At 41.8% G+C, this 13,023-nt stretch overlaps 1 pseudogene; it reads right to left on the reverse strand.

Annotated features, from left to right (window-relative positions):
• Positions 1-1,912: 1,912 nt before the first annotated feature.
• On the reverse strand, positions 1,913-2,092 carry LOC111754204 (U2 spliceosomal RNA; annotated as a pseudogene).
• Positions 2,093-13,023: the final 10,931 nt, after the last annotated feature.

The following is a 13,023-nucleotide window of genomic DNA, read 5'->3' on the forward strand; positions in this document are numbered from 1 at the left end:
GATTCTACCAATGAGAGCAGGGAGGGAACAAAGGAAAGAGACTTTTCTGTTGTTCTTGGCTAATAAATCCTCCCAAGAATGGAGTTACAATAATAATGAGTCATCTTTTGAAATAATACCATATTTCAGGACATGTTGACACACACCTGTAATTCCGGTGCTCCAGAGGCTGAGGCAAGAGGATCACTGTGAGTCTGAGGCCAGCTTGGGGGTACATAATGAGTTCAAGTTCAGCCTGAACTCAGGCTCTGTCTGCAAAAAACTGATAAATAAATAAAACTGTGTCCCAAGGCACTCAGTAAATTTAATATTAGTTAACAGAGTTGTGGCTTTTGTCAGGCTCTGCATCTGATGTGGAGGCAGAGCTGTCTCCCCACAAAATGTGCATAATTCAGGAACTGATGATCATTTCAAGCACAGTTTCCAGAGGGAACTCTGTTTCACTAACACTCTCACCTTTCTAACCTATTTATTTGTAGCCTCTTACTGAATGGGCCCCCGCCATGCCAAGGGGTAACCACAAGCCAACGCGATCATGGCTCTGTGGACAAAGTGAAGTTCACTGCACAGACTTTGCATAGTGCCTGTCTTCTGGAATCCTACAGGACATGGGGCTAAGGTCTCAGACTCAGAGTGTGCTCCATTTTCTGCTGTTCCCAGAAGCCACAGGAGCAGCCATCCTCACCCCTACTCGGAGCAGATGGAAGTGGGTACAACTCAAAGACTGTACACTGAAAGTGGCGTGGTTTGGAAAATATACCTATCCACCACGTGGCTCCCAGTCCACCAGATCTGTTCAAAGGCCAATCAGCTCTCAGCATTCCCACAGAGAAAAATACTCATTTATTGGGAGAACAGAAAGTAGAGCTTTGGCTGAAACCACTTTGCCTCTAGCAGCAACTTTTTAATCCCTTTGTCCGTTGCATGAAATCAGAATACAGAGATTATTAATAACTGCGGGACCTCTTCCCAGATGCCAGATCAATTGGCAGGAGACTCTGGTTATTTCCTTCTGGACGTTTCTATTGTTTCCTCCTTAAAACCCATAGAGATTTTTAGCCAGCCTGAGAATTATGCAGCAGCCCATGCAGCCCCCAACCCACCAAATAATCCATGAGCTGGCCTCAGCCCCTCTTGATCCTCCTTGCACTTGGCTGTCTAAGTGCGAGCTGATGTCCCTGCTTCTGCTGCAATGCTACTGTTGTCTCCACGGGAGTCCAGTGTGGACCTTACAACCCGCTGGCTCCTCACTGCCATGTGTGGTGCAGTGTTAATGGATCCAGGGAGCCAGCCAGATTTAGAAGGAGGTCACATTGAGCTGACACCTCTGTTCGTGCTTGGTAGAACGGAGAGTCAGCTGCGGCAGGTGGGGAGCAAGGCCAAGGTCTTAACCGATGGAACTTGGGGTGGACACTTCTGCTGTAATCAGCAGCTCCTGAGGTGCAAGAGTGTCAGTAAAGCCTGTCCCTCCTCTATTTTGGGGCCAGCCCATGCCTATAGCTTTACCAGACTCTAATGTGGGAAACTACAGCTGTTGTGGTTCTCATTCTCTTCCTAAGCTACAGATACCTACCTGCCCACTGGCCATATCACACGTGATTGTCCCCAGGCACCCTAAACTGAACTGAGCACAGCGAGATGGACAAGCATGTGGTCCACTTCTGGCCACAGGCATGAGCACACCTGGGAACTGAAAGCAGAAACACTCACTTTGGGAGGTTAGTTGACACTCAGAGCAACCCCAGGAGTGTAGGCACAGACAGGGACACTTGGATTAAAAGCAGTGCTGTGAGATGCCATGGCCAATTGAGTCTCTGTGAAGATCTGCTGCTCCTCCTCTGCTTCCGTCTCAGTGGCTTCAGTCCTGACACACAGCTCTCTCTCTCCGTGCTCTCTCTCTTAATTTCCCCCATGGGAGTATACTGTTCTTGGAGGCATTACAATACCAGGTCGATGCGCATAGTGGATGGAGCAAGCTCCTATTCCACCTCCCAGCTCCAAAAGCCATTTAATAGATTGTCCTCGGATAGAGGACGTATCCAATATTAAAGTGAATTGATGCTTGATCTTAGGCAAAAGGCCAAGAAGCAATGAGCACTATTTCTGCACATCTTTTTTTGCTGACCTAGGGTTTTTTTTTAATATGGTAAAGTGTAACTAAAACTTACCATTTTAAGCATTTTTAAGCTCAGTGGCATTAAGTTTTAAGTTCAGTGGCATAGCATTCACACTGCTATGCAACCACCACCTACTCCATCCAGCCATAGAACTCGAAACTCTGTACCCATTAAACACCTACCGGCTCCAGGCCCTAGTGACTACCATTCTACTTTCTATTTCTATCAACTTGGTGATTCTAATTACTTTTTATGCATGAAATCATAGATATTTTTCATTTCACGACTTGCTTATGTCATTTAGCACAATGATCTTCAGGTACATTCTCCAGGTAGGATGTATCAGAATTTCCTCCTTTTTTAGGTGGAATACTGTTTCATTCTATATTTACACACATTTTGCTTATCCGTGGGTCTATTTTTTTTTTTTTAAAGAGTATTGGTGGCTAGAGGTGTTACCTAGCAGTTATTCTTGTGAGGCCCATGGTTCCCTCTTCTGCACTGCAAGGAAAAAAAATATATAAACAAATGGAGAGGGGAGGGAAGAAGTATTCCAATAGAAAATTGACACAGTTTTTATTTTTATTGTGCAGGATACAAAACACCTGACACCCATAATGAGAAGAGAAAGGTTTATTTAGCTTACAGTTTTTGGAGATTTAAATCCATAATCAGCTGGCTCCAAGGCAGGGTGGCATGGCACAGGAACAGCTGCTCATGGGAGCGGTACCAAAGGTGACAAGAGCAAAAAAGGCAAAAGGGAAAAGCATGCCTCCTTCCCTCCCTTATATTGTGTGCCCGCTACCCGCACCTGGATGGGTACAGCACTCACACTGCCAATTCCAGCACTAGACAACAAAGCAATCACAAATGCTAGACGCAGCTGCCTCCATTACCACATGAGTCTTTGAGGGGATATCCAGACACAAACTATAACACACTGTAGTATTTTATATGACAGAAATTGTTAAAATACTTCCAATCAATTGAAGACGTAGAGTTGGCCACAAAAAGATGCAACCAGAGGACTTTCAGAACTACTCCAGAAAGTGGCAAGAAGGATGGGAGAGGTATGTAAGTAAGAGGCAGTGTTTTGAGTAGGGAGGTAATGGAAGTGTATCTTTTACTGTAATACATTTCAAATTTTTTAATCTACATAACCACCATATATGTATTTTTTTCTACCAAAGCACATCTACTTTTCAGTCCTTTTTATTTTTTATTTTGAGACAGAGTTTCACTAAATTACCCAGGATGGCCTTGAACTTGTGATCCTATTGCTTTGGCAACCTCAGTACTTAGGTTACACATGCATACAAATATTTAGTTTGTTGAAGACTTATATATTATATTCATAAAGGATACTGGTCTAGGTCGACATGATGGTACATGATGATAATCCAAGAACTTAGGGAACCCAAAGCAAGAGAATCCCAAGTTTTATTGTACTTAGGATACTTAATAAAACCCTGTCTTCAAAAAATTTTTTTGAGGGTTGGAGATATAGTTAAGTGGTAGAACACCTCTGGGTCCCAACCCCAGTACTGCAAGGAAAAAAAAGTAATATCCATTTTTGTTATTGGGGTAGTATCAGCCACATAAAACGAGTTGGGTAGCATCTACTTACAGAAGAGGACACAGGAAAATCTTCCTGGCCTCCCTGAGGACACAGCTCCGCTGGGCCTCCCAGTCTTCCCTAAATCCCTTCAGACCTCTGCTGGCTGCTGCCCCTTGGCATTTGCCTTCCTTGCAATTCTCACTGCCTGCCCTCGTTTCTGCCCAATACATCCACATTCTCAGGGTTCTCAGCCCTAGACTCTGACTTGTGGGAACCAGCCCCTAAATGCACCCAGTCTGCTGCATTTCCAAGGTGCCCAGAAAGGCCCAGGGCTCCGCCTGTCTCTCCTGGGCTGACACAAATGCGTCCTCCCTTAGAAAGGGCCCTGGATGCCCTACACCCTCCTGAACACCCACTGCTGCCCCCTGCTCCGACAGGCTGGCCCTGGGGACACACCAAGAGGAAAGCACAGTCTGTGCTGGAACTCAGAGCCAAGCCCCAGCCAAGTCTATGCTGGGGCCTAGAGGCTGACTCTGGTCCAAGGTTGGCCTGATTTCTCAGGGCCTCCATTCCAAGAGATTGGGCCATGGTTTGGTTCACAGGCTGACTGAGCAGACCCAGAGTGAAAGAAGGGAAATTAGTGTTTAACAACTGAAGGGTCCCCTAGACAAGTGCAGGACTGGCTATCGGAGTCTGTGAAACTCCCACACTGGGACAAGAGGCCTGGGTCCAGTGCATGTCTTGAAGTATTGAAGGACAGGAAGCCATGGCTTGGGATCAGAAGACCTCTCCTTGCAGCAGGGAAAGGACAGGAGCAGTTAAGTCACCATAATGCCCAGGGGTGCCACCGACACGATGGGGCTCAGACCCACAAAGCCTACCCTTGCTCCCTTGCCTGCTGTGGGTCTCTGAACCCTTTTTCTTGGGCATCTCTTAGACCCTTCCTGCCAGGTCCTATGGAGGAGGAGGTGGCTCACACTGAGGGCAGCACAAGTACATTTCATCCCTTGACCCCAGCTCCATTGTGCTTGCTTCTCAGGCCACTCTGGTGGCTAAGGGACCTGGACTCAGTGTCACCATGTGGAAATACTTTTTTGTGCTTTCTCACTAGTCAGGGAAACCAGAGGCCTTGGTTCAAAAGGGAAGGCTGCTCCTTTATCCATGGATCTATTCATTAGCAAATATTTATTAAATACTCGTGGGGTTGCATCAGGCACTCTTTGAAGTGTAATCTGAGTTTTGAAAGTATATTTATTTTTGAAGTTGTAATCAACACATAGTAATTGGACATGTTTGTGGACACAGTGTGGCACTTCAATGCATGTGTAAGGACCACGTTAAGGTAATGCCTGTCGCTTCAGACATTTTACAACTTGATTGGGTACAGACTTACGGCCAGTCCTCTTGTTACCACCATCCAAACCTCACCTTGCCCAGTCCTCCTGCTCCCAAATGCACCTGCAGGACCCCGCCCCCCAGCTTTCTTTAGAAAATGGTAGGTGTCGGATTGTTTTCTGTCACTATGAAAGAATACTGGGAACGGGGTCATGTTTAAAGTAAAGAGGTTTATTTGGCCCTTGATTCTATTGCTCTTTTTTTTTTTTTTTTTTTTGTCTTTTTCGTTTTTATTGGTACCAGAGATCGAACTCACGACTGCCTGCTTGCAAGGCAGGCGCTTATGCCGCTGAGCTAAATCCCCAGCCCCTGGCCCTTGATTCTAATACCCGGGAGCAGGATCCCTTTTCTGTATCACAGCAGGGAGGAGAAACAGAAAGGAAGACAGTTACACACACTAAGGCAGGCGGCTCTGTCTCATAACAATTGTTTTTGTGAGAAACGATTCCCTGACACCAGCATTAATCCTGTCTGATGCTGTCAGCACATGACCTAGTCTCCTTCACTAGGCTCTTTCTTTTTCTTTCCTTTTTTTTTGGGGGGGAGGGGGGTGGAGTAGGTATTGAACCCAGGCCCTTTGCATTAAACTTTATCTCCAGACCTTTTTAAGTTTTTACTTTTGAGACAGGGTCTCAGTAAGTCACTAAGTGGCACAGGCTGGGCTTGAACTAACAGCCCTCTTTCTTCAGCCTCCCAGGGTGTTGAGATCATAGGTATGTGCCACCATGCCTGGCTTCTGCCTGTTCTGCATTCCCTGGCCTTAGCATTGCCATAGTCAATCCTGCCTTCAGCATAGGACTCTGGGGGGCACACACAGACCATCTGCAAGCCACAGTAGCTGGTTATTGAGCCTTTCATTTTTTTGGCTTCCTAAATTTCAAGGATATCTCTGATTTATTGTCAAACACACACACACACTCACGCACACACACCTGCCTCATGACTTTTTTTTCTGGACCAGTGGTCTCATGCCACACTTTTCCCTGTTCTTTGTCTTCTGGATTCACACCTGCTCAGATCCTCTTGGCAGCTTTGAGTGATATTTCACACAGAAAACAGAGGTAAATTCTGGTCTTCTATATGTCGCATTTAGCTAGAATTTCCTGCTGATTTAATTTTCTCTTAAACTATTTTAATTAATGATTTATGAGTTTAGATAGTTTTAGTTATAAAGTACTATTCATTTATTTTAGAAATTGGGAAATAATATGAAAGTGTAAAGGGAAATTTGAAGGTCACACATCGTTTCAGAATTCAAGAAACAAGCTGCTCTTGACATTTTCACTGTGTCTGTATGGAGCCAGTGGAAGGTGAGTGAGTGAGTCTTAGGACACCACCTCGCAGGGACTGATCCTCGTATCAGAGTGAGAAGCAGGTTGTCGTGAAGCCAGGCCATTCCCATGGCCCATCTGCATGCCACGGGCTCACTTTGTTTCTTTTGCCTTACTGTGCTGCATGCACTCAGATGTCCTTGTTAGTAAAGGGAAAGCAGTAGCTTCTTTCCTGCTTTCTCACGATCAGTGCTAACGCTGGATGCTGCTAACTCCACTGCAGGCTGCTGCTGCTGGGGGGCGCTGTGCAGCCTGGCTTGGGTACTGAGCATTCCTTGCTTTGCTGACAGTGGTGTCTCTCATCTTCCCTCCTGTCTGTTCTTCTCCCTGTAGCTGCCATTTCACTGGATCTGTACGGGTGATTTTCATCCTAAAGCCATTTGTAAGTGAAGCCACAGGTCTCTTTTGCAGGGCCCAATCAAGGGTGACAGGGAAATGTGGGCGTCTCTGCCCAGCTGTGTTGTTCACTGCCAGTAACATCCCCCAGATCATGAGGGACCAGGAGAAGGCAGTGCGCAGTGACCTCAGTGTACCCCGCTCAGGCTGCTCCCAGGGCCTCTCCTTGTTTTCTGTCCTTTAATGTCCACATTGGAGAGCTGTGAGCTGGGGAAGAGGTGATTTGTCCCTTTTAAGCCACCACACAAACTTACATGATTCACTACCTCAGTATTAGCCAATGTTGAGGTTTTAGGTTCTGAATAGATTCCAAATAAGAAAAATGTTTGTACCAACAAAAGGTGCAAAGCAGAAAAACAAGATGTGTCCTCTTCTCAACCTTCCACCCCCAATAAATGGCAGACATTGTCCAAAAGAATCACCAGTGAACAGGAGAGCAGCCATTGCTGTCTGAGTTGCTGGCCATGCTTTTGGAAAGTAAGTTTGCAGAAAGACTCCAAAACCTTTAAAAAGTATTGGTACCTTTTGGTCTTCTAGCTGAAGGAAAGAATTCTAAATACAATGGAATTTTTCTGCATTGAATTATTAACTGCAGGATTAGTAATAAAGTGAAAAATGATAATGAAAGCCAGGCAAGATGGCAAACATCTGTAATCTCAGCACTTGGGAGACTGAGGCAGGAGGATTACCACAAATTCAAGGCCAGTTGGGGTTACACAGTGAGATCAAGACCAGTCTGAACTACACAGCAAGACCTTGTCTCAAAAAAATAAAAACCAAAACAACAACAACAACATTAATGTTTGCATTCATTAGTTGGAATGAATTTTTCTTGGTTTGTTTGATTTTATTATCTGTGATAATATGAATAGCTATTTTGAAGAAAACAAGACATTATAATAGCCAGTGCTGATTTAATATCATCTTACTCTGAAGTCCTGCTTTTGTTCTTCTGTTTCCATTGGTTCTATCATATTTTATCTTACTGGATTTTATTATGTGTGATAGTATAAACAAATTTTCCATGGAAAATGAGACAATATAGTAGCCATTGTTCGTTCTCTGTTATTTGGTTCTGAATGCCCTGTAATATTTTCATTCCTTTGAATGGTTTTATACTATTTTGTTATGTTTGATATTATTATATATGAAGTTATGCTCAACTATTTCAAAGAAAGAGATATTATGGTAGTTAACTGTTAATTATGGGTTGCTTGTGGTGAAATACTGTGTTGCTTACATTGTTCTGTTCTGGTCTGCTTTGTTATGTCCTCTGTTGTCTTAATCTCTTTAAAATAAAAAAATAAAAACAACAACAAAAAAACCCAAATGATAATGAAGGTAGGTACAGTGGTATACACCTATAATCCTCTCTGTTCGGGAGGCTGAGACAGTAGGATTGCAAGCTTAAAGCCAGCCTGGACAACTTTGTAAGATACTGTCTCAAAATGAGAAATAACTCAGTTAGGCATGGTGGTACATGCTTATAATCCCAGTTGTCTGAGAGGCTGAAGCAGGAGAACTGCAAGTTTGAACCTAGCCTGGGCAACTTAATGAGACTCTATAAAAAAAAATCCATCTGATATCTGTCTATGTATTTATCTATCTGTCTATCTATCTATCTATCTATCTATCTATCTATCATCTATCTTCCATCTCCTGGATCACAAGAAAAAGAAGGTATTGACCTAAACACTTCGTATGGGAGAATAATTTTGTGAACTATACTCATGAAAAGTATAGTTCACTCATAGCCAAGTTATTATTAATGAGATCAAAGAAAACAACTAAACCCAATGTATAATACAGGGTTTGATGATGATTGTGTCAAAATAAAATAATGTATACATTGAGAAAAGAAGGAAATACCTGACATTTTAATATTATGTATTTTCCCTCTTTTATCTCAATCCCCTTTTTTTTCTTTTTTTTTTAAATTGTTTACTTCTTTATTTTTATCTTTTTAATTAAGGGAAAAATAAATAAAAAATACAGGATACATTATAGTAACCTACTTTGATTTCCTATTAACTTGATTTGAAACCCTGTATTGCCCTCACCATCTTGCTTTGACTGATTTTTCCCTATTCTGCTTTGCTAGATAGTACCAAGTTCGAAAGTATAGGCAAAATTGTGAAGACAATAAGATTCATTATGACGCCCATTCTGGTTGACTATTATCTTCTTTTAAAATCCCGTAAAGTCTCCAATGTTTTGGTTGTATTCTCTACTGTTTTGTTCAATTTTATTATAACTGATGATATAGGCAGTTCTTCTTAAGATAGCAAGAGGCAGTATGGTAACCACTGTTGATCACCTTGTGTTTTGTTTTTACATTATCTATTATGTCCATCCTTTTGATTTGACTGACTCTGTTCTGATATGTCGCATTTGGTTTTACTCTCTTCAAAAAAAGTAATAAGAATTGTGGAAATAATAAAACCCAAAATGTGTAATTATCATTGTACAAAAGAAAAGAAGGTGCTCTAAAGGTTATAACTGCATATATGTTTGAGTGTATAAGATGGATAACCATATTACTGAGTTTTTTTGGATCATTGAACAAAACTGTTTGCAGTCTCACTGTTTGAAAGTCCACTTTATATGCTTTAATTTTGTAACTTGAACAACTATTTCTAAGATGAGAATATGTAATCTATTAACTAGTGATTTCTTACTGTTTATTTTTTAAATTTTGTATTACTTGTACCCTTTCTCTGTTTTTTTCTTTTTCTCCTTAAATAAAAAAAATTCCTAATAAAAAATATGTTATTTATTTTTGGATGGTTGGACAGAAATTTTATTTATGTATTTTTCTTTCTACTTTGTAGTTTACAAGTTTTCTACTATCCTGCATTACTTTTAAAATTGGAGAAAACAGGAATAAAGCTACTTTTATGCCCAGTGATACACTTGTTTCCTGAGAGGCCCCACAGAACCAGCAATTGGAGACTGAGACCTGACCTGGACTGGGAGAGTCTTGTGCAGCTGTGAGAACACACAGGACACTTTCCTGAGTGGCCTCTCCTACAGTCATTGACTGCTGAGTGAACCAGAGTGGCGGTGTCCCCCACCTGGTTGCACAGAGAAGCAGCTGGAGGGCGAGACTGCCACTTTATCTCAGAGTGCTCCAATTCTTTTTTTTTTTTTCTTTTTTCATTTACCCTTGTATAAGGCATGTAGAGTGCTCCCATTCTTAAATTCCAGCAGCAAAGTAGCCCCAGGGTGGCTTTAGTGCCAATGTCTGGGAGTAGATGGATTGCAGGGTTGTCTAGTCACAAGAGACAGCCAGCAGTTGGACAACAGTCTGGGGGGGACCCAACTGAGAAGTAGGAGGTAGAAGCCAGACTCCAGTCCAGGGAGTGCCAAAAGCCAGTACTTATCTCTAGCTGCAGAAGACTAGAAACAACCCCTTGCCTATGGCAGGACAAGGGCATAGCTCCCCTCTACTACATCCAAAGACACAAGCAGACAAGAGGCCTTGGCTGGTAACAGGATAAGGGGACAGCCTGCCCCCTGCCCTGTGACCTGAGGTTCAAGCAGGCAAGCAGCCTTTGATTGCACAAGAGGACCACCACCTGCCCCACGACCAATGGCAAACAGCCTTGGCTAGCGATGGACAGGATGACTCCCCTTGCCCAACCACCATTTTGTGTAAGAGGAGTTAATGGGGTGGCCAAGATCAATCACACACAGAAGTAAACCCACTACAGAGCTGGCAGAGTCATTCAGTCAGATTCCAACTTTTAGCAAGGAACTAATGCCAAACTGGGGACACTACTTTAAAATTATTTTTTCTTTTTAATATTTATTTTTAATTTGGAGAGTACTTTGATTTTTATTGTTTGGTTTGTTTTCTCTGTTCTGTCTCTCTCTTACTTTTTATTTTTAATTTTATTTTAGAGAAAATAGAACCAAGCAAAATAACACAGAATAAAGCCAATCATACAAGACAGTGATTCAGTCCCATGCCCTGAGCCTGCTCTGGTTGAAATCCAGCACACAGGGGAGCCTCGGAATGTCGCTCCCAGGCGGTAAGACCACGCCTTGCATCTGAAATCACCAGAGGACGCACAGGAGGTCCCCAAGGGCCTAACTGGCCCAAGTCCAGCGAACTCAAAGCAGCTGGCAGGGGCCTGAATTCAGTCCTGGGCACTGAATGCACATATGTTCAATCCCACCACAAGGAAGCCTTGGAATATCACTCCCAGGCTGTAAGACCACACCCCAGGTCTCAAGTCACAGGGGGACACTCAGGAGTCCCCACTGGCCTAATTGGGCCATGCCCAGAGAACTCCAAGCAGCTAGCAGTTACCTGCTGTCTGCTCTAGGAGCCAAAAGTGGGCCAGGTGATTTCCAGTGCATGGGGGAAGCTTTGAAACATCACTAAAAACTCAGAAATATAGGAAAATGATAAAATCAAAGAGCAAAATGTAATCTCAAACTCCCAGCCCAACCCAAGCAAGCCTAGGAGACATGGACATAGAAGAAAATATAAGTCATACACCTGAAATTGCTGAAAAGATAACAACTGAAGTAAATAAACAACTCCAGGAAGCTATAAAGGAAATCAAATCAGAAATAGTCTCCCAGGTAAAAGAAGAAATGATAAATTTAATGAAAGAAATGCTGAACACATCTAAAAAAGGGATAGTTTAAAAATTAGAGGAACAATGCAAAAAGATGGAAACTCTGAATGAACAATATAAGAAACAAACAGAATGCATGAAGTAGATTCAAAGAGATATACAGGAAATAAAAAATTCCATCCAAAGTTGGAAAAACTGCCTCAATGAAAGTGAAGGTAGAATTTCAGACCTTGAAGACAAGATTGCAGCTAGTGAATGGGAAAGGCAAGATCTTTTAAAAATAACAAGGAACCAGGAAATAATAATTTGACAGCTGCAAGATGATGCAAAGAAAAACAACATAAGATCGATACATATAAAAAATAAAGGAAGGTGAGAACACAAATGATATCAAGAGACTATTTACAGAAGTAAGAGCTGAAAATTTCCCAAATATAAGAATGGAAACTGGTATCAGGATCAGTAAAGCATATAGAACTCCAAATAACCATAACCAAAATAAAACTAGACATATAATAATCAACATCCCAGAAATCCAACATAAGAATAGAATATTAAAAGCTGCTGGAGAGAAGAGACAGATCATCTATAAAGGAAAGCCTATCAGAATCATAGCAGACTTCTCAACACAAACAATGAAGTCAAGAAGAGCATGGAATGAAGTATTTCAGATCCTAAAGGAAAATGACTTCCAACCCAAACTGATGTACCCTAAAAAAACTGTCCTTCAAAATGGACAGAGAAATAAGATACTTTTGTGACAAAGAGTAGCGGAAGAACTTCATGACAACCAAACTAACCCTGCAAAGAATACTGAAAGACATTCTAGACAGACAAAGGAAAAAACCAGTAAGCAAGGCAAATAATTAAACAGAGTGGAAAGGTAAAGAATTAACAGCAGAAAGATAACATGTCAAAAGTAAATCAATATATATCAGTTATAACCATTAATGCAAATGGCCTCAATTCACCAATTAAAAGACTGGCAGAATGAATCAAGAAACAACATCCAACCATATGTTACATACAGAAAACCCATCTAACCCAAAAGGAAGCTCACAGACTGAAAGTCAAAGGGTGGAAAACAATACTCCATTCAACAGGATCCCAAAAAAAGCAGGAGTAGCTTTTTTGTTTGCAGATAATGAGAACTTCAAACCAAAAATGACCCAAAGAGATAAAGAAGGCCACTATATACTAGCTAGGGGAAAACTTCAAGAGGAAGAGATAACAATCTTAAATATATATAGGTACCAACTTTGGGAGCAATAGCTACACAAAACAAATATTAACAGAAATGAAATATCAAATAAGCAATAACACAATTATAACAGGAGACCTTGACATGCCGTTGATGCAAAGGGATAGATCAACTAGACAGAAAATCAACAAAGAAATAACAGAACTGAATCACACCTGTGGACAAATGGGCTTGGTGGATGTATACACAGTGTTTCCAACATCAGAATATACATTCTTTTCAGCAGCACATGGAATGTTCTCTACAATAGACCATATACTGGCCCACAGAACATGCTTAAGTAAATGTAAAAGAATTGAAATTATTCCACGCATGTTATCAGATCATAGTGTGATGAAACTAGAAATTAATGACAAAAGAAATTGCAAAAGCCTCA

The sequence above is a fragment of the Cavia porcellus genome, unplaced genomic scaffold (assembly GCF_034190915.1).
Source record: "Cavia porcellus strain 051 isolate PalLab524CR breed Dunkin Hartley unplaced genomic scaffold, mCavPor4.1 scaffold_12, whole genome shotgun sequence".
Classification (NCBI taxonomy): domain Eukaryota; kingdom Metazoa; phylum Chordata; class Mammalia; order Rodentia; family Caviidae; genus Cavia; species Cavia porcellus.